This window comes from Trachemys scripta, chromosome 3, assembly GCF_013100865.1.
Source record: "Trachemys scripta elegans isolate TJP31775 chromosome 3, CAS_Tse_1.0, whole genome shotgun sequence".
NCBI lineage: Eukaryota > Metazoa > Chordata > Testudines > Emydidae > Trachemys > Trachemys scripta.
In genome coordinates this window covers 81,208,731-81,231,959 of record NC_048300.1, presented here as the reverse complement: position 1 = coordinate 81,231,959, position 23,229 = coordinate 81,208,731, and the positions used below count along the sequence as shown (strand labels likewise).

Genomic DNA, 23,229 nt, shown 5'->3' with positions numbered 1-23,229 from the left:
CACCCTCCTTCCCTGCTATACCCCCGTCAGAGCTTGAAATATGGTAACTCTTACGGAGGCAGGGTGAAAAAACAAGAATCAACTAAAAGACCCAAGGGGCAGAGTTTTTCCCCAAGGTGTGCCTAGCTGTCACATGTAACACACCCAGACTGAGGTGCCCAACAAAGCATAACAGAAACTGGGTTGTCATAGGGGTTTCTTTAACTCTCTACTGCTGGGGCAATCTTTTTTTGTTGTGTGCATTGTTACATACATACATACGTACATGCTGACAGATACTTTGAAATAAATTACCAAAATAATTGAAACTGGGGAGATTATATTGTGGTGTTTTGACAAATAAGATATGCAGATCTTCTGGATGCAGAGTTTTTAATTTTTTGTCATAGAATTCCTCCGGGGTAACCTATAGGTTGACACAAAATATCAGTAGTTGAATTTTTACCTATTCCCTGTTGTCTCCCCCAGTGTTTCATATCTCATCTCTTTCTTCCTATTTAGGGCAAATTATGTTTCTGCAGTGTTATTGTGCTAGTGACAGCCAGCTTGAAAAAATCATTTCTTTAGGTTGGCTTTGCACATTTGCCATGGAGATTTACCAGTCCTTGCATATAAGCTATTTGATTGCCCTTTACCATGATTGTAATGAGAAATTATATTTTACTCACTTTGGACAAATAAATTTGCAATTTAGGCCCAGATACTGCAAATGTACGTGCTTAATTTTACTACTGTGAGTAGTCCCATTGATTTGATTAAAAAGCAACAGAGGGTCCTGTGGCACCTTTGAGACTAACAGAAGTACTGGGAGCATAAGCTTTCGTGGATAAGAACCTCACTTCTTCAGATGCAAGTCTTGATTTGATTTGATTGTGAATTGTAGTGCTATTTTATAGACATGTAGGCTGGGATTTTCAAATGAGCCTGAAGACAGTACAAGCTCGTGTGTGGACCAGAAAAGGATTTGGGGACTTCAACAGCAGAGTCAAGGGAAGCGGTAGGGACGGCTTTGTGGCCTGCAGCATGCAGGGGGTCAGACCAGATGATCATAATGGTCCCTTCTGACCTTAAAGTCTATGAGTCTATGAGAAATAATCAGTTTTAATTCACACCTGGTGGTGTTTCGATGCAAGTCTGGGTGGACGCTCTTATTTTGGAATGTATGTTATTTCAGTGCAAGTTTGTGTGGATCAGTCCTAAGGGGATTAGCTGTCCAAATTCCATTGACCGTTTTCACTCCCTTTGGGCTTTTTTGAAAATCCTAGTTGTAAAAATGAAACAAGTCATCCACAGGGTTTTGGACAGTGTGATCCATTGGGTAGGGTATAGAATTTGGGTTCTATTCCCAGTTCTCCCTGGCTTGCTGTTTGATCTGAGCAAATTACTTAACTTCTCTTGGCTTCTGTTTCATAGACATGCTGTATAGATTTTGTGTGTGTGTGTGTGTGTGTGTGTGTGTGTGTGTGTGACATTTTGCTAAAGGGCTTTAAGTTCTATAGATGAACTTTTACTATGTGAAATACAATCAAAATACTTCACAACTTTCAAGATGTTTTGCCAAGTAAAGTGAATACTGCACACTTAGGGGTTCATATTTTGTTACACTGTGAACAAGCCTCTTTAAATACAAATGTTTTTACAGAAATACTGTGTGGACTTATTGAAAGTAAGGTAACATTTACACCTAATAGCATTGTAGGTATTTAAATATTTTTTTTTTAAACATTGTGTGTTTCAGAAAACTTTTAGTAGTCCATGTTACTTATTAGTGCCCCAGATGTACAGCATGTGACACTTATAGGTATCAAATAAGATTAGGTTCCTGACACAAGAAGTTTACAAATTAATATAAAATACTACGTTATGACTTAATTTAATATCAGTGCAACTAACATAAACTGAATTCTTATGTTGTCAAGATCGATGGAAATAGTGGAATGCTATAATTTCATAGTTTTAAGGAATTTTGCTTTGCTGTGGTTTATGAAACATTGAGAGACTTGCTTGAATTTGGATTAAACTACAATTAATAATTGCTTTTAAAAATATAGTTTACTATTCAACAACATTTTAAAGAATGCTAGGTCATCTAAGGCATGGCAAGTTGGTTGGGACATCTGGACCAAATAATGTGTATATTGTGGTTTGAGGAAATCAACAAAGAATCAAGAGTCAAAAACAACAATTCTCTTCCAGAAAGAAAATGGAACTAACAAATTCTTGTACTCTTAAAATTTTGCTTATTTGTTAGTCTATTGCTTGGTTTCTGACTTATCTATTTAGAATTTGAGCTTTTTTGGTTTGAGCGTTGGCCTGCTAAAACCAAGGATTGTGAGTTCAGTCCTTGAGGGGGCCACTTAGGGATCTGGGGCAAAATCAGTACTTGGTCTTGCTAGTGGAGGCAGGGGGCTGGACTCAATGACCTTTTGGGGTCCCTTCCAGTTCTATGAGAGAGGTATATCTCTATATATTATATTTTTTGAACATGTCACATTATGTGCTTGGCTATCACCCAGCACGGTCGTGTTTTGAGCTTGATTTGGTACTTTGGGTACCATAAACCAGATAAAAATATTATTCAGTAGCAAATATATATTTTTTTAAACTGTGTGTAGGTGGGGGGGTGCCATTACTTAAATTCACTTCACTATAAGAATTTTTCACTGCTAAGCAGCAGTGCAGAATTAAGGGTGGTAATATCATACCTTGTCGCCCTTACTTCTGCGCTGCTGCCTTCAGAGCTGGGTGGCCGGAGAGTGGCAGCTGCTGACTGAGGGCCAAGCTCTGCAGGCAGCAGTACAGAAATAAGGGTGGCAGTACCATACCATGCCATCCTTACTTCTGCGTTGCCCCCGGCGGAGGCTCTGCCTTCAGAGCTGGGCTCCCAGCCAGCAGCCACCACTCTCCAACTGCACAGCTGTGAAGGCAGCGCCGCCACCAGCAGCAGTGCAGAAGTAAGGGTAACAGTACCGCAACCTCCCCTACAATAACCTTACAACCCCCCCACCTCCTTTTTTTTGGGTCAGGACCCCTAAAATTACAACACTGTGAAATTTCAGATTTAAATAGCTGAAATAATGAAATTTACAATTTTTAAAATGCTATGACCGTGAAATTGACCAAAATTGACAGTGAATTTGGTAGGGTCCTACCCAGTGGTTAGGGCACTCCACTGAGAGGTGGGAGACCCTAGTTCAAATTCCTCCTTCACATCAGCCAGAAGGGGGAACTAAACTGGGTCTCCCACATGCTGGGTGAGTGCCCTAACCACTGGGATAAAGGTTATAAGAGAGGCATCACCACCACCATCTTGTCATTGTCCTCCTCTGGCTAGTTAGTCAATCTAGCCAGGGTCAAAAGAAATATTTCATTTAACCAAAATGAATTTTTTCTTGACTTTTTTGATTCAATGACACTTTTTTTTAATTTTCAGTTTTGGTTTAGCTTGACCTGAATCTTCTTTTGATTTTTTTTTTTCGTCAGAACTGCCAGCAAACTGAAAAAATCAGTTATTTGCCCAGCTGTAATAGTGTACCTCCTTTTTTGTAAAGCGCATTGAAATCTACTGATGAAAAGCAGTATGTGTAAAAACTAGACATTATTATCGTCTTGATGACAATACATCTTTAACTTTACTGTGCATTTTATTCTCAAATCAAAGTGGAAAAGGCTAAAAGGATTGTGGTTTTCATAATATTGATAATTCAGCTTTCTTATCCTACATAGCTATGTTACGTATTGAGTTAGATTTATTTTTGGAGAAACGTTTTAGAGCAGTTTTAAGCTTGCCCGAGGGCTGCTGAGTAGGATGGTTGTCATGAACCAAAATTTATTTTATTTAGAATTTCCAGAAAAACTATTTTAATCTAATGACATTTTCATTCATAACATATATTGTAATTTTCATGTGTGTAAGCTTATGCACAACTTTGGTTAATCTTGTATTTGTTTTATGTTAAATCTAGCTTCTGAAGTCAAATAGATGGTCTTCATATTTAATAATTACTGTTTTTAAAAAGCAAACTTCTGAAAAATTGTCTAGTTTCATTTAAGTCAAATATTAGAGACTTTTTGCCTGCAGATATCAAATCTGCCTTTGTAGGTTCAACAGCAGCATATGTTAGGCTAACTCTGACTGGTTCAGATCTCAATATTGAGGGGTTTTGTTGTTGACTTGATTTTTGTTGTTGTTGTTGCTCGTTTGGAGACCATGTAAGTGCAAACAGAAACTTGGTCTAGGCCAGGGGTAGGCAACCTATGGCACGCGTGCCGAAGGCGGCACGCAAGCTGATTTTCGGTGGCACTCACACTGCCCAGGTCCTGGCTACTGGTCCAGGGGGCTCTGCATTTTAATTTAATTTTAAATGAAGCTTCTTAAACATTTTAAAAACCTTATTTACTTTACATACAACAATAGTTTAGTTATATATTATAGACATATAGAAAGAGACCTTCTAAATACGTTAAAATGTATTACCGGCACGCGAAACCTTAAATTAGAGTGAATAAATGAAGACTCGGCACACCACTTCTGAAAGGTTGCCGTCCCCTGGTCTAGGCAGTGTGTGTGTGTGTGTGTATATATATATATATATAATATAAAAAAATAATTAGGAAAAATGGTGAGATGTTGATTGGATGGCATGGGAAGGGGATTGGAAATGAGATGTAATTTTTTACTTTTAGGCGATGGATTCAGATCTGATCCTGTGTGACTGATAGAGGTTAAAAGTCATTATCATTTGAGGGATGTCTGATAGAGCTTATATGAACGTGAGTTGATAGGCCTTTAGAACACTTAAGAATTTTTCAAATGCATAATTCCCAATGCATGCAGCTCCATTAATGGTAGCACCGATGGAAGCTGAATTATAGACAAGTCTTGTGCATTTTTTACCACTTTGTTATCCAAACCTGCGGAGAACAAGATAAGACAACATGGTGTCAAAAACATTTGTATCTTTTTTTGTGTGCTTTTTGTACACTATAACTTCCACCCCTTCTACCACCTGAGGAGCTTCACTAGCTAGAAATTATGGGTCTGAAAAAGCTTAAGGCTTTGTTTACTGTAAGATTACTTTCAGAGATTTCCAAAAACAGAATGAACATGGAAAATGAATTCTCTTTGCAGGGAATCACTGAAGATTGAGTTTTAGAGAAATTGGCAAAGTGGAAAATCTTGAAATGCAGCTACCTGTGCTGTACCTATTCTTTTAATGAATAGAAGACTTTACAGAAATTTCAGTCTGACATCTTTTACCGTTTTACAAAAGATAAAAGTGGTGATACCTTTTTACATTTATTGTTTAATGATTTTTAGCTCAGTTACATTTAAACTTGTACTATGGAATTACTCATTTGGCTCACCATTGATTCACAATTTTGCATGAAAGCTGGGTTGAAAAGCTAATTTAGGGAAAAACAGGTGACGATAGTCTGCTTGATTACATTACACAAGCTTCTTATTAACTGAGTAAAGTGAATGTGTAGTCTTTGCAAACCTAACATTATTGTAAGCTGCCTTGAGAACCATAATAAGTGTAAGTTCTTGACCGCTATGTAAAGCATAGCAAAGGCACCATAGCAGTGGCCTGAAGGTTTTTCCTTGTAAGAAGATGCACTATGTGTCTCTCTGAATATTTCTTATGTAAGTTACTTCTTGGGTTAGTGGCTAATTAATTCTGTAAGGTTCAGACAAATACTTTTTTAAAGAATTCCCTCCTGATGGGTGAATCTGTTATTGACTAAAGTGCTACTGACTCAATTGAGAAAAATGAGCCCTTTTGAAATATTAGGGTGTTATGTTTGTACAAATGTGCTTTTTCTGACAATAAAACATGAGACTTCTTGATGTCTTCTATTTAAAGCAGGCTTAACAAAATAAAGGAAATGGAAGACACTTTTAAATTTTATGTATAACTGTGCCCCAGTAATGCAAAGATATCAGAATAACAATTTTTATGTCCCTCCTAATCAAAAAGAAATGTGCCCAACCAGATGGGTTATGAAGATCATCTGAAACTTAAAATAATTTTAAGAATTGAACAGACTGACCATATTTCATCTTGACTTCTTTTAATTTTAGTAGTGTAGATAGCGAGTATATGTCTGTGAAGGAAAACACTCTTGCATTTAACGTTGTTGTGTCAGAATATTTTTTTATTTGAACAGATGCTTTATTAACTAAGGAAAGTAAGGGGGTGACTCACAAAACCCAGAGAGGTGTGTGAGAGAGAAATTCCAGTTTGGCAAGTGTTATGTTGCTGAAGGTGGAGTAGGAAGCCACAGGATGAAGTAGTAATTTAATGATATGCCATGCTGTCAGTGAAGTTAGGTATGTAGGAGGGCAGATCTGTTTAAAATAAATAAATAAAAAATAAAACGTAAGTATTTTAAACTTCAATGGAAGTCTCTTGAAATATCTTTAAGCAAAATATACTTATGCCTAATATATGGCAGAATTTTTATGCATAATACAGTTGTGTAAAGTTCATTTCGGTGAGCTAAAAATATAGGAAATGTATGAGAGATTTTACTGTTAGCTTGTAAATGAATTAGTAGAATCTATTGACTTCTACTATTGAAATTGTTGCCCCATTGTTGATATGGTCATGCAGATACCACTTTTTCCTCAGTATCCATTTTGCGTTAAAGATATTGCTGATAGTCAGCTATATTAAGTGTTAAAAGGATGCTTAACCACATTAACTGAAGACGAGAAGAGATTGCTAGACATCTGAAAAGGTTCAAGAATTCCCAAATAGCTGGAAATTGAAATTTCACTGCTTCTGCTCATAATGGCAAATATGAAACTGTTATGACTATCAGTGTCACTCCTGCTTTTCAACATACAGTGTCACCCGCTCCTCAGATATGCAGTAGTCATAGTTCTGTGCCCAAAATATGGGTAATTCCAGGCAAACACCAACACAAAATTTAAAGTTGAAAAATAAAATACTCCAGAGTCAAGAAATGCAGAGGTAAGGCTGAGTGTTCAACCTTAACTCTGCCCTGTTAGATAATTTGTCTTATAAAATATAATCTTGTGGTAGTGCTACAGTCAATTTACTTGTCCATGTTACCACACCCCTGTTATCCTTTCTGAATCACGCTGCTGGCTCTTTCTGCGCCACTGCATTAAATCCAAGCTGCTTGTTGTCCCATTGGAAGCCCAGCACAATACTTGCCACTACAGTAGAACCTCAGAGTTATAAACACCAGAAAGCAACAGAGGGTCCTGTGGCACCTTTGAGACTAACAGAAGTATTGGGAGCATAAGCTTTCGTGGGTAAGAACCTCACTTCTTCAGATGCAAGTAATGGAAATCTCCAGAACACCAGAGTTATGAACTAACTGATCAACCACACACCTCATTTGGAACCAGAAGTATGCAATCAGGCAGAACTAGAGACCAAAAAAAAAAAAAAGCAAGTACAGTACTGTGTTAAACATAAAATACTAAAAAAAACACCAACGAAAGTGTGTTTTTTACAAGGTAAGAGAACTCTATGCCTGTTTAATTTAAATTAAAATGGCTAAAAGCAGCGTTTTCCCTCTGCATAGTAAAGCCTTTAAGCTGTATTAAGTTGTTCAGTTGTAAACTTTTGAAAAAACAATCATAACGTTTTGTTCAGAGTTGCAAATATTTCAGAGTTATGCACAACTTCCATTCCCAAGATGTTTGTAACTCTGAGGTTCTACTGTATTTACTTACCTGACCTAGTCTCTTATTGCCTAATCTCCTCTACCCATTCTGTTCTAGCCATTGCTGTGTCAATATACAATTTGTTTTGATTCTTGCAACTGTTTGTACCTTTCCCTGTGCTGCTCCCTAGGTAAGGAATTACCTTCCTGAACTGCTGTCATTCTTTAATTGTTTAAATCCCATCTTAAACCCCATATTTGCCACAATGCCAACAAGAAATGAATTGACCAAGACTCCTATTTAATGTTAAAAAAAAAATATGCTACGCATACACTTTCAGGAACTACGTAATCTTGTCTGCTCTCTCCTTGTCCTCTACTCCTTTGTAACATCCTTGTTATAGTTAGATTGGAAACACTGGGATGGGAACAGAGATGTATTTGTGCCTGGTTGGTTGGTGGGTGGCTTTTTTTTTTTTTTAAATGGGACTGTATGTTGCCTTGTGAACGTCTTGAAGATGATTTATTCAGCATCTAGGAGACAACATATAATCTCTCAGTGGAAGAACGACGTCTTCACAGTATGATTTAACAGCGTTGCTTACCCCTCAGTCATTGAGTTGCAGCCAGACCTCAGTTTTTCTTCACTGGTATGGTAGTCTGCCCCCCTGGTTAAACTACCCCCCCCCCTTCCAGGTTAAACAAAAATCCCAAAACAAAGGGTTTTTTCCCAAAATGTTTTTGACAAGAGGGCTGGGGCCAAAAAATAGTAAGTCTGTGACCTTTTCCCTTGCATTAGGAGGTTGTCACTCCTTTGCCCCTTCATGGAAGGGGTCTCATGCTGCCTCTGTGGTACCATACCGGCAGCTGTGCCCTTCCTCTACAAGGGACTCCAACCTTGGGGTCCAGAGCAGTGGAGTGGCTGTGTCAGACTCATGTTCCTATTTCACTTTTCCCCCCACAGCTCCCAAACTACTTTTCTGCCTGGCATTCTTTCTTTACTGCTGCTTACGCCTTCTGCCCAGCTCTTCCTCAGAGCGTCTTTAGCCCAGTTCCTTATCCTTGTTCCCTCTCAACCGGGAACCACACCTCAGGTCCTACCCAGACCTTGGTCACCACATCACTGGAGAAGCCCTATGAACAAGCTACAGCTCCCCAGTTGTCTATATTGAGCAGAAGAGAGTTCTTTTATTATTCTCTGTTCCAAGAGGCCTTTCTGTGGTCACATGTTTTCTCTGGAAACTACAGCCTTCAGAATACCTGTCTGTAAAGGACCAAACTGAGTAACAAAAGTGCTCAGCCTAAGGCTGTGGACTTAAATGCCTCAACATACCATGTTATGTAGGATAACTGGAAAATCTGCTGCGTCAGGAAAGTAACGTCAAAAATGTTCCCAGAGTTTGTCTGAAGTTTTAAATAATTAATATTTTGACTTGTTTTTATTTTTGGGCGAATCATAAAAAAAGAGAAACTCGATGAGAGCATGTTACTGTGTGATTAAGGACGTTATATACTCTTCTCATGTAGATTAAGAAACCTATAACATCGGTTCGAGTCATGAACCTTTCTGGAGCAGAGATTACTACTCATGGCTACTTAGTTCTTGCCAAATAGTCTAGTTGCTTCTTAGTGTGGTCCAGTATATTTTTGGATTGGATGTAGTCTGTTATACATAGGCTCCTGTGATTCTGCTGCCAAAGATTCTGCCATTTGCAGAATCATAGTTTCATATTCCTAATGCACATTCTAAACAGAGGGGCTAGACATTTACATTTTTTAAATGATGTGATAGTTTTTTTTTTTTTTCTTCTGAATCTACAGACAGCTGGGAACAATAGCTGTGAGCTTTATGATCTGCCTAACTCATTTCAATTTAGTGTTCATTCTGAAACCTAATTTCCATTTAACTGTCAGCATTAATCATTTCACTCTCCTACATTTTAACAAATCACCCAATAGTGTTTATGTAAAACTATTTATTTTTATTGTCGTGCCTTGGAGCCCCAGTCATGGATCAGGACCCCATTGTTGGATACAGTGATGGATGTTTGGGGCAGGAGTGGTAGTTGAGTAGCTGGTTGCTGTCAGAAAAGATTGAGGTGGGGAAATATTAGTTCAATCTTCACAAAAAATGTTCCTGTTTATTTGCCCAAAAAATAAAGGGGAAGCAAATATGTATTTCATTTTTCTGATGTCAAAACCCTGGGTGGTAAAAATAGAAACTGTCCCTTACTCAGGAGATTAAAACCTCCCGATTTCCTGTGACAATTTATAAAATGCAGTTATGTGGTGTTAATATCAAAATCTTCTTTACATAGAAAATTTGAGGGTGCAGGAAAACATTTTTAAAAATTGAAAATTTGTTAAAACATTTACTGTACTAATTGTTTTATTATTTCTTCATACAAGTTCAAAACCAAAGGATTTTATTTTAATTGGAAGCAGAATAATTATTGCAGAATAACAATTACTGTATTTTCTGGCGTATAAGACTACTTTTTAACCCAGGAAAATCTTCTCAGAAGTCGGGGGTCGTCTTATACGCCGGGTGTCGTCTTATAGGGCGGGTTCTGAAACTTCCGAGCCGGACTGGAGAATCTGCGGTCGCTGCATATGGTGGGGGGAGCTCAAAAATGGCCGCGGCCGCATCCCCGCCCGATGACGAGGTGAGGGGGCGCCTCACCGGGAAGGTGTAAGTGAAGGGCGGAGCAAGCTGCAAGCGTCCGGGACGTCCGGGGTATGGAAAAAAGAGAGAGAGCGGAACTGTGCCCAGAAAAACACGCCTCTTTCACCCGTCTGGCCCGCCCTTGTATCCTATTACCGTACCTCCTTCTCTGCCTCTCAGATCTCGCTCCAGAGGACTGCAGTGAAGCAGCGCAGGCGCGCATGTGCGAGATCTGAGAGGCAGAGAAGGAGGTAATAGGATACAAGGGCGGGCCAGACGGGTGAAAGAGGTGTGTTTGCGCTACCGCTCTGATAGTCTTGGAGACAGGGAGGGCTGGGTAGGCAGGGAGAGCTGACCAATCCAAGCAGGCTTTGTATACAACAACCAGCCAATCGCCGGTAAGGTACATCGCTTGCCGTGATTGGGTGGTTGTTGTATACTGGGTACCACATACAGTACAGCACCAGTATCTGTACCTGTTCATACAGTATAGCACCAGTACATACAGTACAGTATACAAATGTCCAACAGTCAAAACCCCATCATGGCTCCACCAGCAAGAAGAAAGAAATATGAAGCCAGTTTCAAACTTAAAGTTGTAAACTTTGCCATGGAACATAATAACTGCACTGCTGCAAGACAATATGGAGTAACAGAAAAGATGGTTCGGGACTGGAAAGCAAATGAAAAAGCATTAAAGAGTATGCCAAGGGGTAAGTGTGTATTAAGAAGAGGCACTCCACATTGGCCAGAACTCGAAAAACATGTAGCAGACATGGTGAATGAGCATCGCCAAAACGGTTATGTAGTGACACGAAATAAAATACATTTGTTTGCACTTCAGTGGGCCAAATCTAACCCAGATCACAGCAACAGATTTAAGGCCACTGTATCCTGGTGTACTAGATTCATGGGAAGGCATAATATGGTACTGAGGCAAAAGATGAAAATCGCCCCAAAATTACCTGCAGATCTTGATAGCAAAGTAAATAGTTTCCATCGATACGTAATACAACAGCGCACTAAACATGGCTATGCGTTAAGTAGTATTGGAAATATGGATGAAACTCCAATGAATTTTGATATGGTTGGAAATAAAACTGTCCATCAAAAAGGTGAAAAAACAATTTTAATTAAAACAACAGGACATGAGAAGTCCAGTTTTACAGTGGTACTAGGATGCACAGCTGATGGTGCCAAACTGAGACCAATGATTATTTTTAAAAGAAAAACAATGCTGAAATTCAAGTTCCCTGTTGGTTGTTTTGTACATGTGAATGAAAAAGGCTGGATGGATGAAGAAGGGGTAAAGCTATGGCTTGATAATGTATGGAGCAGGCGACCAGGTGGACTTATTCAAAAATGTAGTCTACTGGTGTGGGATATGTGCAAGACTAAACACAGATGCGGCAGTTATTCCTGCAGGATTGACATCGTTGGTACAGCCACTGGATGTGTGCCTAAACAAGCCATTTAAAGATCGCATTCAAGAACAGTGGAATGAATGGATGGTTAGCGGCGAAAAGTCATTCACAAAAGGAGGAAATATGCGTGCTCCACAGTTGGATGTTTTGTGCAAGTTTGTCATAAAAGCCTGGAATGATATTGATGCAGAAACAGTAATCAAGTCTTTCAAGAAGTGTGGCATATCAAATTCATTAGATGGTATGGAGGACGACTACTTGTGGCAAGATGAAGAGGAAGCCGAAGCTGAGACCACACCATCTGATACAGAATTCGATCCATACGATGACTGCCTTACAAATGTATCACAAGATGTCATTGATGTACTTATGATATCAGATGACGAACAGGAGGATTTTGAAGGCTTTTAAAGGGAAACTGTCACGCCAGCAAAACCTGTAAAAATACCGTAGCTTGCAGTTATGATGGGCGTTGCTAACTCGCCAGGGACTTGCCCGGCACTTGCTCTCTCTCTCTTGTTTGTTATTTTCCTCCTATCATCATCAGTTCCAGTTTGGTTGACAGCTTAGAAAACAAACAGCATGGCAGCTCCCATGGGTTTATTGTCTTATCCTTCCTTTCAGCTTTAGAGTGAATTAGGAAAAGTTTAATCCACTTGCACTGTTTTATGTTTACATGTTTGATGACAAACAGCCTTATGTTTATAAGTGACAGTTTTCCTGCTAAGTACCTGCATGTCATAAGCATTTGAATTAAAATTACCATATTGAAATCAAATCTGATGTTTTTTTAATTTTTTTTTGGTGTGCGTTGGAAGAGGGGTAGTCTTATACGGCGAGTATATCCCAAACTCTATATTTTAACTGGAAAAGTTGGGGGTCGTCTTATACGCCCAGTCGTCTTATACGCCGGAAAATACGGTACTTTTATTCTGGAATAGAGTGCCCTTATGGGAAGCTATTCAGGAATAGATAATGAGGAATAGTTTATTTCACAATAGATATGTTGGTCATTTTCCCCCATGTAGACAAGGTCTACATATTTGCAGGATTAGGACCCAAGTTGTTTTCTTCACTCAGATGTCTGTTTATTTTTACTTTTTGTTTTTAACATTTTGTAACTAGAGTTAAGTAGTAAGTTACTGACAGATCTTCCATTAGAATTTCTTGGTGAACTTTTTTTTTTTTTTTTTTTTTTAATGTTTGCCCTGGTTATGTTCTGTCTTCCAGTGCATGGGTGAAAACACTTATCTGCCCAAAGGTGAGAGCACCTTCATAATAAAACAAATGAAATAGCAAATGATTCATTTGTAGGTTAGGCAAGTATATGTTGCCAAAATAAGTTGTCCTTGGTTGTCCTAGCAAGCTAGACAGAATTTAACTACTTAATTTTAATGGACCCCCCCACTAGCATTTTTAAAGTAGCTGTCCCCCCTCCCCCGCTAGCTTGACAAGCTGCCTTTTGTGTTTAAGTCCACACTGAGATGTTTTCTTACTGTTAAATGTAATCTTATTGGTGCTTTTAGACTTTTAAACAGTGATTTATTATTTTGCATTATGTATACTATGGTATTGCCTGGGAGCCCCAACCAAGGCGCAGGGCCCTGTTGTCCTAATAGCTGTACAAAAAAGTGAGAAGGAAGACATTTCCTGCCCCAGAGAGATTATAGTCTACATTTGGTACAAAAGGACACAATCTAAGAATTATACTCTTACCAATAACTTAAATTAACATTTTGAAAAATCTTTTTTCTTAATGCCATATGATCTATTTACTTGCTTGTACTCAAAATGCACATTTTAATGACTGGTCACTTCTGCTTTGTGGTTCACAAGCATTAGAGCAGTGCTGTTTAGGTCCAGACCTGGAGAAGGATATTCAATTAAAAGTATTCACAATGAAACGGAAGAAAAGAAAATCTTTCTAATATAAAACACTGTAAATCTTTCCAAACATTTTTGGTATAAACTACTTGAATGTATATTTAATCTAGTAAAAAGCCAAATCTTGTAAAGAGCACAGGTGAAAGAGATACTTCTTGATATAATAGTTACTAATATATCAAGCCCATCTTATTAATCTTGGCTCAATTAATAAAAAAAGTGTGTCTGAACAGTACATATTTCCTAGAGCTGCATTCTCTGAGAGAAATGTGGAAGGCAGGAATGTAGTAAATAAGATTTTTTTTTTTCCACATTCCAATTATGGAAGAATTAAATGTAAGTATCTCTTCTATTTTATCCATATTTAAGATATAACTTTTCATGAGAAATGCGTTCTATAGCAAGCTACATTTGTACGGAGGACTGTCTCTTCCTGGGAGAAGTACTTTTCATACTTATAACCTGAAAAATTAATCAAATTGTGTAATGGTGTTTAATTGGCATTTTAAAGTTTACATTTTTTAAAAGATTATTTTATAAATCTGGCAATTAAAACAAATTACTTAACCCTGATAATTTCTGTTTTGGTGGACTAATTTTTTTTTTCCTTTTGTATATTTAGGGGCAGCATTGTAGCTTTTAACTTACAACAAGGAAACTCAAAAGATAACATGAGTTACCATATTTGCTCGATCATAAGCTGGTTTGTTTATAAGCCAGCCTCGCCCCCCCTCCCTCCAACTGAAATAAATAAAAATGGAAAATTTTTATAACCCGTTCATAAGCTGACCCTATAATTCAGGGGTCAGCAAACTTTTTGGCTCTCGGGCCATCAGGATAAGCCACTTGTGGGCCGAGATGGTTTGTTTACCTCTAGTGTCCACAGCCATGGAGGTAAACCTAAGTAAAGAAAGTGTCCCGGGGCACGCCAGCTGCTTACCCTGATGGGCCGGGACAGCAACTGGTGGGGAAATTTTATGTGGGGGAGGAAGCTGGGAGTCAGGGGAGTAACCCCTGTAACCACCCCCCATGTGATCCCACCCCTAGCCTGGGACCCCCACACTCTCCCCATCCCTTCCCACTTTATCTGGGGAGGATGCCTCTGGCCTGGCTGGAGCTGCTTCAGCAGGCTGGGCAGTGCGGCTGCAGCCTGCTCCGGTGGACCAGACCGGGTGACACGGCCACAGTCTGCCCCGGCGGGCTGGGCCGGACGGCGCTGCCCCGGCGGGCTGCAGCTGCTTTGGAGGCTGGGGGAGAGCAGCATGGCCAGAAGTGGAGAGACTCTGGCCCCGCCTCTTCCCTTCTGGTTCTGCTGCCTCTCCTTGCTCCCTCTGTTGGGGGGAGGGGCTGTGTCCCACCTCTCCCTCTCTATACCTGTTCATAAGCTGACCCCCTTCTGTGGTGCTTCCCTGTTTTACTAAAAAGATTCGGCTTATGAACGAGTATATACGGTATGAATGAGTATATACGGTATTTAATCTTAATGTGACATACACTGTTGTCTAATTCCATTAGTTTTGTTGAACACTCCCTTTTTAAATTAAGAGGAAAGAATTTAAAAAAGAGCTGAACAATTCCAAAGCAAGGAATGAAAGACAAGATCTCTCTATCTAAATGAATGGTATGGAGTTGTAGAATTTGTTGAATATTTCAAATTGTGTGTAGTATTAAAACTATGTGACCTTAGTCATTGCAGGGCACACAAGGTGTAATTCAAGAGCTTTATGTTGGCCTTGATGCTCTAGTCTGTCATTTTCAGACAGGTAAGGATTGATATACTGTGATGTTTTGGGGGTCAGCCCAAACTGGTAAGGTGTTGTCACTGCCTGCCTTGTAGCCTTGGGTGTATTTGTGCTGTGCAGCCTTGATTCAGACTCCTGGCCCCAGCAGGTCACCTTGCTTACAACACAATACCCTCACCCTGGTTTTGGTTATTCCTCACAGGGTGACCCCAACACCCTCCTAGTCCCAGATTTCCCCAAAGCCATCTGTCTTGTAGGGTCCAGCCCTCTCGCAGAACACTTAAAGAAGTTTAGTTCGCTGCTCCCTTAAAGAGATGGTACCCAGCAGCTGATTACCTTAACTGGGGTTAACAAACCCTCTCTTGTAATCAAAACACAGTTGGTTTATAGTAAAAGTAAAACAAGTTTATTAAACAAAAAGGCATAGGTTAAAGTGATAGAAAGTATAAGGAATAAAGACAGAAAGGGTTACACACAAACAAAAGTAAAAATACGCTTCTAAGACTAAAACCTGATATAACAAACTAGATTCTCTTTTTTCAAAGAAATATTTCTCACCAAGGCTCTCTTCCAGCATGGCTGACCACACTATCTGGCCAGGACCATTCACAAAGTTCAAAGTGCTCAGTTTCTTTGTCACTTTAGGCGAAGGATACCAAAATGGCTTTTTCTCTTCATATTTTCCCAAAGTTAATTGACCCTGCTTCAAGAGGCAGGAAGGCTGCCTGGGGGTGCAGTCTCCATCCCTCATTGAGATTAAATGGTCATCTTTTCCCACTTGCTCCCCTGATGGCTTGTTTACTTTGCCCGTAAATATGCTTTTCTTTGTCTTTGATCATACCTTGCTTAATTTACATTAGAGATGCATTCAAGCAGGTAGAATGACATTCTTCGGTCTGGAGCAGGTGTGGCTTAGGCTTTACTTGCCAAATACATTTTAAGAACCTACTTCCAGCACATATCTATAAACTCATTTGTGCATTTACCATACATCTGTCAGGCAAGAATACTAATGATCAGTGAGTTATTAGCTTTCCAGTTATATAGTACTACTTGCTACCTTTTGGGTATATACCATGACAACAGTTCCCCAGCTGTCGTAGGGGGGCCGTTAGCATCACACATGCATTCTCTAAAAAAAACATAATAGGAATAAACTAGTTTTATGGTCTAGCTTGGAGTACTAGTAGGTGTAATCAGTCCACTGGAGCCAGTAAGAAGCATCTGAAAAGCTAGTCAACCTTTTGTAGAGTAATTGACACATCTCCATTAAGGTATTTTTGAAGATGTTGAAGTTTAGGTTGCAATCTGCCATTACCTTTTAGCCTTTTAACAGGAAAAATGCAGTGTTTTTTTTTTTTTTTTTTTTTTTAATGTGTCTCCTAGACCTCTTGTCAGGATTTGCAATAAGAAAGGAAGTCTGGCTTGTTCCTCTGTGTTCTGGTTATTGTCTCTGTCTAACCTGAATATAAAGGGCTTTGACCAAAGGTGGTCTCCAGAGAGGATTGTTGGTCATTAAAACAACAGTTTAAACAGATTTATAAATAGATTAGGGTTGCTATTACAACATATTATTGATTCTTCTATACATAGATTTTTCTAAATATGTAAAACTGTTTTTATTGGAGATGTAACCCACTCAATTTGATGTTGTCATAGCATGTTGGCATATAACATTGGAGGTAATCCTAGCTCTTACTTGTTAATTAGTAATTCTTTGGTGAAATGATTGCAATTTTTAGTATAGCAAATTCAACAGTATTCTCCATATGAGATACCATATTTGTATTCTGAAAAACAGGTTTCTCAGTGGAAACTAATCAAAGGTGTGTAGTCCTAGAATGAGAGCAAAATTAAGGTTATAAATAAAGGTTAAACATACATGAATTTCTTCAAGCTTGAGTTTTTAAGGTGAGACTGAGTTGTGTTCAAATACCATGATGATGGATGGCAGAACAAAACTTTGATAGGAGTAGACCCATTCATAAGTGTAGTTTATATATGTTGTAGGTAAAACAACTGTATCTCACAAAAAATGTATAAGCTAATATAACTGACTAGGAAGTAATTATTTACAGAAGTAATTATTTATAATTTAAATGTGGGATAATTGATGTGAAAAGCAGTACAGTATTAACATGTAGATTTAAAACAGAAAACTGAGTACTGTAATAAGTACCGAAGGAAAATGTACTGCAGCAGTCTGAATGTGGAAATGTGAGGTTTTAAAAAACCTAGTAAAACTCAGTTATTGGGGAAACTAAGTGTCTGTTTTAATTTAAATAAATGTGCCACTTCCTAGTTTCCCGATGAACTCTTTGTGCAAGCTGTATATTGTTTATATATCTCCCCATGTGGAAACTCTTATACTGGAATTGTTGTATCCACATGGAAGTTGTATCAGTGTATTTGTACTGGTTTGGTTCTGTTGGTAAACATCCCTGTGTAGAATTAGTCAGGGTGAAAAATAGTTGCTGGCATTCCCCTGCCTGCATTGCCATATCCTACAAATGTGCACATCCTGCAGCTTAAAGAAATAAATACTTGTCCAGGACACTGCATGAAAAAAAAAAAGACATCAGGAATGTGGTTTAATTAGGCCACACCTGTATTAAGTAACACATCTGGGAACTATGGACCAATAACTTGTGCAGGTCATCCTTCCTTTGTAATCCAGTCAACCAGGTCCCCATGTCATTGTTGGGGACTACACTACTCTCCCTGTGTTCTAGGATTACCGTGGTGTGGCTATGTCCTTGTCGTAGCAGACATTAGGAACCCCAACTCCACTCCTCACTTTGTTTGGGAGATCCCTTTGCCTAATCCACTTCCCGTTCTGGTTTGTCAGGGAGCCAAGCCCTCTGCACTGGGCACTGCCAAGTTCTGGCAAAATGGATTTTACAACCTAACCTACCCACTGGGTCCCTTGGCTGCTGAGAGGAAGGCAAAAACCCACAATGCCCAGGCTGATTTGGCAGCGAGGGAACAATTCTTTCCCAGCCACAGAAAGAAGACTTGCCGTGGTGCCCACTGCAACATCCCCAAATCCAGTCCTACTCTCTCCTCTTCCCCATTTTGGGATTACATTTTCTTCCCAGTGCAGAATGGTGCCATAGGGCAGTGGGGAGAGTGTATAAGCCCTGTGTGTCTCTTGCTCTTGTATCTTTTTACATTTCCTGGCTTCTCTTTTCTCTCTGCCCCCCCCCCCCCCCCCCGCCTTTAATAGATCATGTTGTAACTTTTCTGATATTCTTTTCAGTGTTTTTCCTTTTTTTTTTAATTTCCTCTCTGCCCCCTACCTCCCTGTATTTAGTCTCATATTTACCCTCCTTCTTCCCCCCAGAGTATCTTTATCAATAATATATTTCTCTTTTCTAACTCGCACCTTAATTCTCTGTTTGCAACCATCACCTCATATAGAGCTTAGAAATGTTACGACAGATGTGGCAACTAAATGTCTAAATCTACAAGCCGAAGAAAGATATGAAAAATGACACCCCTTCCCCCACATTGTCTAGGGACAACAACTAGTTCAGGGGTCAGCAACCTTTCAGAAGTGGTGTGCCGAGTCTTCATTTATTCACTCTAATTTAAGGTTTCGTGTGCCAGTAATACAATTTAATGTTTTTAGAAGGTCTCTTTCTATAAGTCTAGAATATATAACTAAACTATTGTTGTATGTAAAGTAAATAAGGTTTTTAAAATGTTTAAGAAGCTTCATTTAAAATTAAATTAAAATGCAGAGCCCCCCGGACTGGTGGCCAGGACCCAGGCAGTGTGAGTGCCACTGAAAATAAGCTCACATGCCATAGGTTGCCTACCCTTGAACTAGTTGAAAACACTCTTCCCTTCCCCGCCTCCCCTGCCCCAAACTGCTGTCAAAGGTTCTTGGGTTCATATGAAGGTGCTTTCTCTGGGCTGTCCTCAGGAGTTTCATGTTTCATATTAGTCTTTGATTAATAGGTGGCTAATGAATTTGAAGCGCCACCAAATCCCTTTGGCTTCTAAAAGGAAGGAGGAGCATTTTCACTCTTCTACTCCTACTCCCAGAGCTTTTGTACCACACTGCGAGTTGGCAAAGAGTTTCTGCCCTTTCTTAGCTTTGATTGCTGTACCGTGGTGTCTCTCTGACACGCTAAAACAGTGATACTCAGACCTCAGTGGTTCAGGAGTCAAATTAGCAATCAACGTTACCCAAAAGCGCTATAGTAGCGTGAATTCATTCTTTCTTTATATATTCTCAGAGCAGAATGACTAAGTATTATTTTGTCAACTACAATTGGTTAATAATGTTGTAAAAGCATCCTGATTGGTTAATAACGGTTAATAATTAAAACACCGATTTAATATCATATACTGCAAAGAGCCATAGGAGACACATTAAAGAGCTGCTCGTGAGCCTCAGTCTGAGTATCACTGCTCTAAAGCTTCTCCCGTCCTCCCTTTTTGAATTTCTTCCTTTGTGGATAGCTTTGTTGCCTGCCTTCATTGGTGTTAATAGCTTTCTTAAGTAGCAGAAATCATATTGACCTGATTCTTGTCAGTGTTATGGCCTCCCAAGGGTTCTGAATAGTAGCAGTAAAAACTGACTAGTATCTTGTCAACATTTACTCTTTTGCAGCTTGGGAAAATAATGAGCAGCAATAAAGATACTGGAACTGTCTGCCTGGTGACTTAGAACTTCTGGCCTTGGAATATATGAATCTAGTCTTCAGAGTCTTAAATTTCCCTGTTGGAGCCCTAATAATTGCTTGGCTGCCTTGCCTTTGAGTTCTCCTGTTTTGACCAACCTGGGTATTCCCTTTGGCGGTTCAATGAAACTATTATCACTCAGAGCAGTTGAAATGGTTACTAATTTGTCTTCTACTTAATGTTCTGAATTATTTAATCAAATATTGCTTTCTGTGAAGTGTTCTAAGTCAAAGCTCCTTTGTGACCCAAATATCACTTGCAAATAGATAAAGATCACGGAAATTGTTAAATTGAATGCTCCTGAACTTTGCTTTCTTCTTCAAGTGATTCTCATGTGTATTCCACAATAGGTGTGCATGCACCAGTGTCGGAAGTTTTTTCTCCTAGCAGTATCCGTAGGGGAGCGCCCCTAGCACCCCCTGAAGTGGCGCCTCCATGGTGTGGTATAAGTGGCGCTGCGTGCTCCTGCCACCCTCAGTTCCTTCTTGCTGCCAGTGAAGGTGCTTCGGAACTGCTCTGCTCCAGCTTTCTGTAGCTCGTCCCCAGAACTCTTGTTCGTTCAGTGTATGGTACCTGTAGTTAGTTAGTTTGGGTAGTTTAGTTTAGCTAGTGCACCCGGGTCGGGGCATGCCCCACGCCCTGGGTTTTAAGTTGTGCAACGCTTGTAGGTGACCTATGCCAGTGAGTGATCCGCACGCGGACTGTTTACGGTGTTTGGGGGAACCCATCTCAGCGATTGCTGCAAGCTTTGCAAGTTGTTTAAGTCAGAGAGAGAGAGACATTAGGGTCCGGGCTATCCTGATGGAGTTGGCGTTGACCCCGACTCTGGCGTGCTGCTCTGAGTTGGCACTGGGCACCATGGTGTTGGTGCGTGATGACCCTTCGGCGCCATCTACTAGTCGGCACCGCTCCCCGTCCATGGGGTACGCTAAGAAGAGGCCTTCTTTGCCGTGGCATCCGAGTAAAACTGGGGCAGAGGCTATACCCATATTGGGCAGTCCTTGATCCACATTGGTCTCTAGGCCTCTGACTCAAGTCAAGCAGAGTAGCCTGGCCTGTTTGGAGCAGGCTTCCCTGGATGCCTTGTAGGTGGCCAGGGACGTTATGTCCATGCCGGTACCAGGAACACCATCAACATTGGCCCCACGCTCCAGAGGCAAGCCGCCACTGGGATCTCCGCAGTCGCCCCCGATTCGGTACCAGTCTCGGTCGAGGGAACGTTCCCAACACCGTTCGCCGCTCAGCGACTGTTTCGTGCGTAGTCCACGTGGGTCGCCATCAACTCCCCCCAGGTTGTCTGTCTGGGTTCCGTCTGACAGAGTCTCCAGGCACTGCTCCGCCACGAGGAGCGAACACCAACGGGACCGAGGCAGATGACACCGTAGGTCCTCGTCTCAGAGGGCCTATCATAACCGGTCGCTACACGAATGTCAACACCCGTTCCTGTTCGTCGTCTCACTCCAGGACCCTGCCACGGCACCGCTCCTGCAGCCCTCAGTGTCGATTACTGGCGATTCGCCATCGCGGATCTGCCCGCTGGAGCTGATCGCTGAGCAGCTGTTAAGTGATGGTACTGAGGTCGCGGTCTCGAGGTTGGCACCGCTCCCGGCGCCGCCGCTCCTCCCAGTCCAGGGACAGTGGCAGCTAATACATCAGCTTGGCCTCCCCATCCATAGATGGGTCAGGCCAAACAGCCTGCTCCGCTGGTGCCACAGCAGGTGCAGTGGCACTGGGCCCTGTGGCTGCCACAATGGTACCAGTGTGCACCGTGGCCACTGACTCAGCCCCCAGTGGGGGCTCGCTCGGTGGCCGGAGCCTCAGAACAACCGTCAGCATCCCTCTCCCGGCCTCTGAGGAAGGAGTCAGTGCGACGCACATCCTCAGCGCCATGCCCGGAGACCGACCAGGTGGTGGATCCTCCGGTGACGGTGGACACGCAAAGTACTGCGCCTGCCTCCTCACCCTCCCCTGATGAGGTGATTTACGGCCCCTCCTTCCCACAGGAGGACTCTAAAGCCCACCAAGAACTATTGAAAAGGGCGACATCAAGCCTCCTCCTTCAGGCAGTGGAGTTGGAGGAGCCTTTGGACTCCCTGTTTAACATCCTATCCGCCTCGGTACTGGGCAGGGTGGCTTTGCCCCTCCATGAAGGGGTGGCGAAAATTTCAAATGCTCTGTGGCAAAACCTGGCGTCGTTGGCCCCCATCTCTGAGAGTGGAACGCAAGCATTTTGTGACCGCCAAGGGGCACGAATACCTATATACTCACCTTGCCCCTAACTCCATGGTAGTCGAGTCGGTCAACCACAGGGAACGGTGGGGCCAACCAGCCCCTACTTCAAAAAATAAAGATTCAAGGAGGCTGGATTCATTTGCAAGGAAAATTTATTCGTCCTCGAGCTTCCAGTTATGGGTGGTGATCCATCAGGCTCTCCTGGGCCAGTATGAGTTCAATCTGTGGGGCTCTTTGCCTAAGTTCGAGGACTCCCTCCAGGAGCACGACAGGAAGGAGTTCAAAGCGCTGGTGGAGGAGGGTACAGCTGCTGCCAGGGCAACCTTGCAGGCAGCGTTGGATGCAGCGGACACGGCTGCACAGTCCATGGCCTTACCCGTGTCCATGAGAAGGGCGTTGTGGCTCCTGCTCTCTGGGCTGTCTAGTGAGGCGCAGACCTCCTTGCAGGACCTTTCATTTGACAGCAAAGCTCCATTTGCAGAATGGACGGATATAAAACTGCATGGCCTGAAAGACTTCTGCACGACTCTTCAGATTCTGGGTCTCTTATGTTCTGGCTCCGGCTCGACCTAAGTTGAAGCCACAGCAGGCTCCCGCCCAGACCACCAACTCCTAAATACGAACCTCCTTATAAAAAGTCATGGGACTATAAGAAGCGCCCTCGATCTGCAGGACGCATACTTCCACATCCATATATTCAAGGGGCACAGACGCTTCCTCCGTTTCACGGTTGGGCAGGAACACTACCAATTCGCGGTCCTCCCATTTGGCCTGTCCACTGCCCCCAGGGTATTTATGAAGTATATGTCAGTGGTGGTGGCCTACCTCAGGCGCTGTGGGGTCCAGATCTTCCCGTATCTGGACGACTGGCTGGTCAAGGGCAGCTCCCGGTCGCAAGTGCGGGATCACGTGGTGCTTCTGTCCATGTGCGCCACTTTGGGCCTGT

The 23,229-nt window shown here is 41.4% G+C and overlaps 1 protein-coding gene across 21 annotated transcripts in view; it reads left to right on the top strand.

Annotated features, from left to right (window-relative positions):
- Nucleotides 1-23,229, top strand: part of AFDN (afadin, adherens junction formation factor) — a 228,455-nt gene that overhangs the window by 2,702 nt on the left and 202,524 nt on the right. The gene's annotated exons all lie outside the window — the stretch shown is intronic.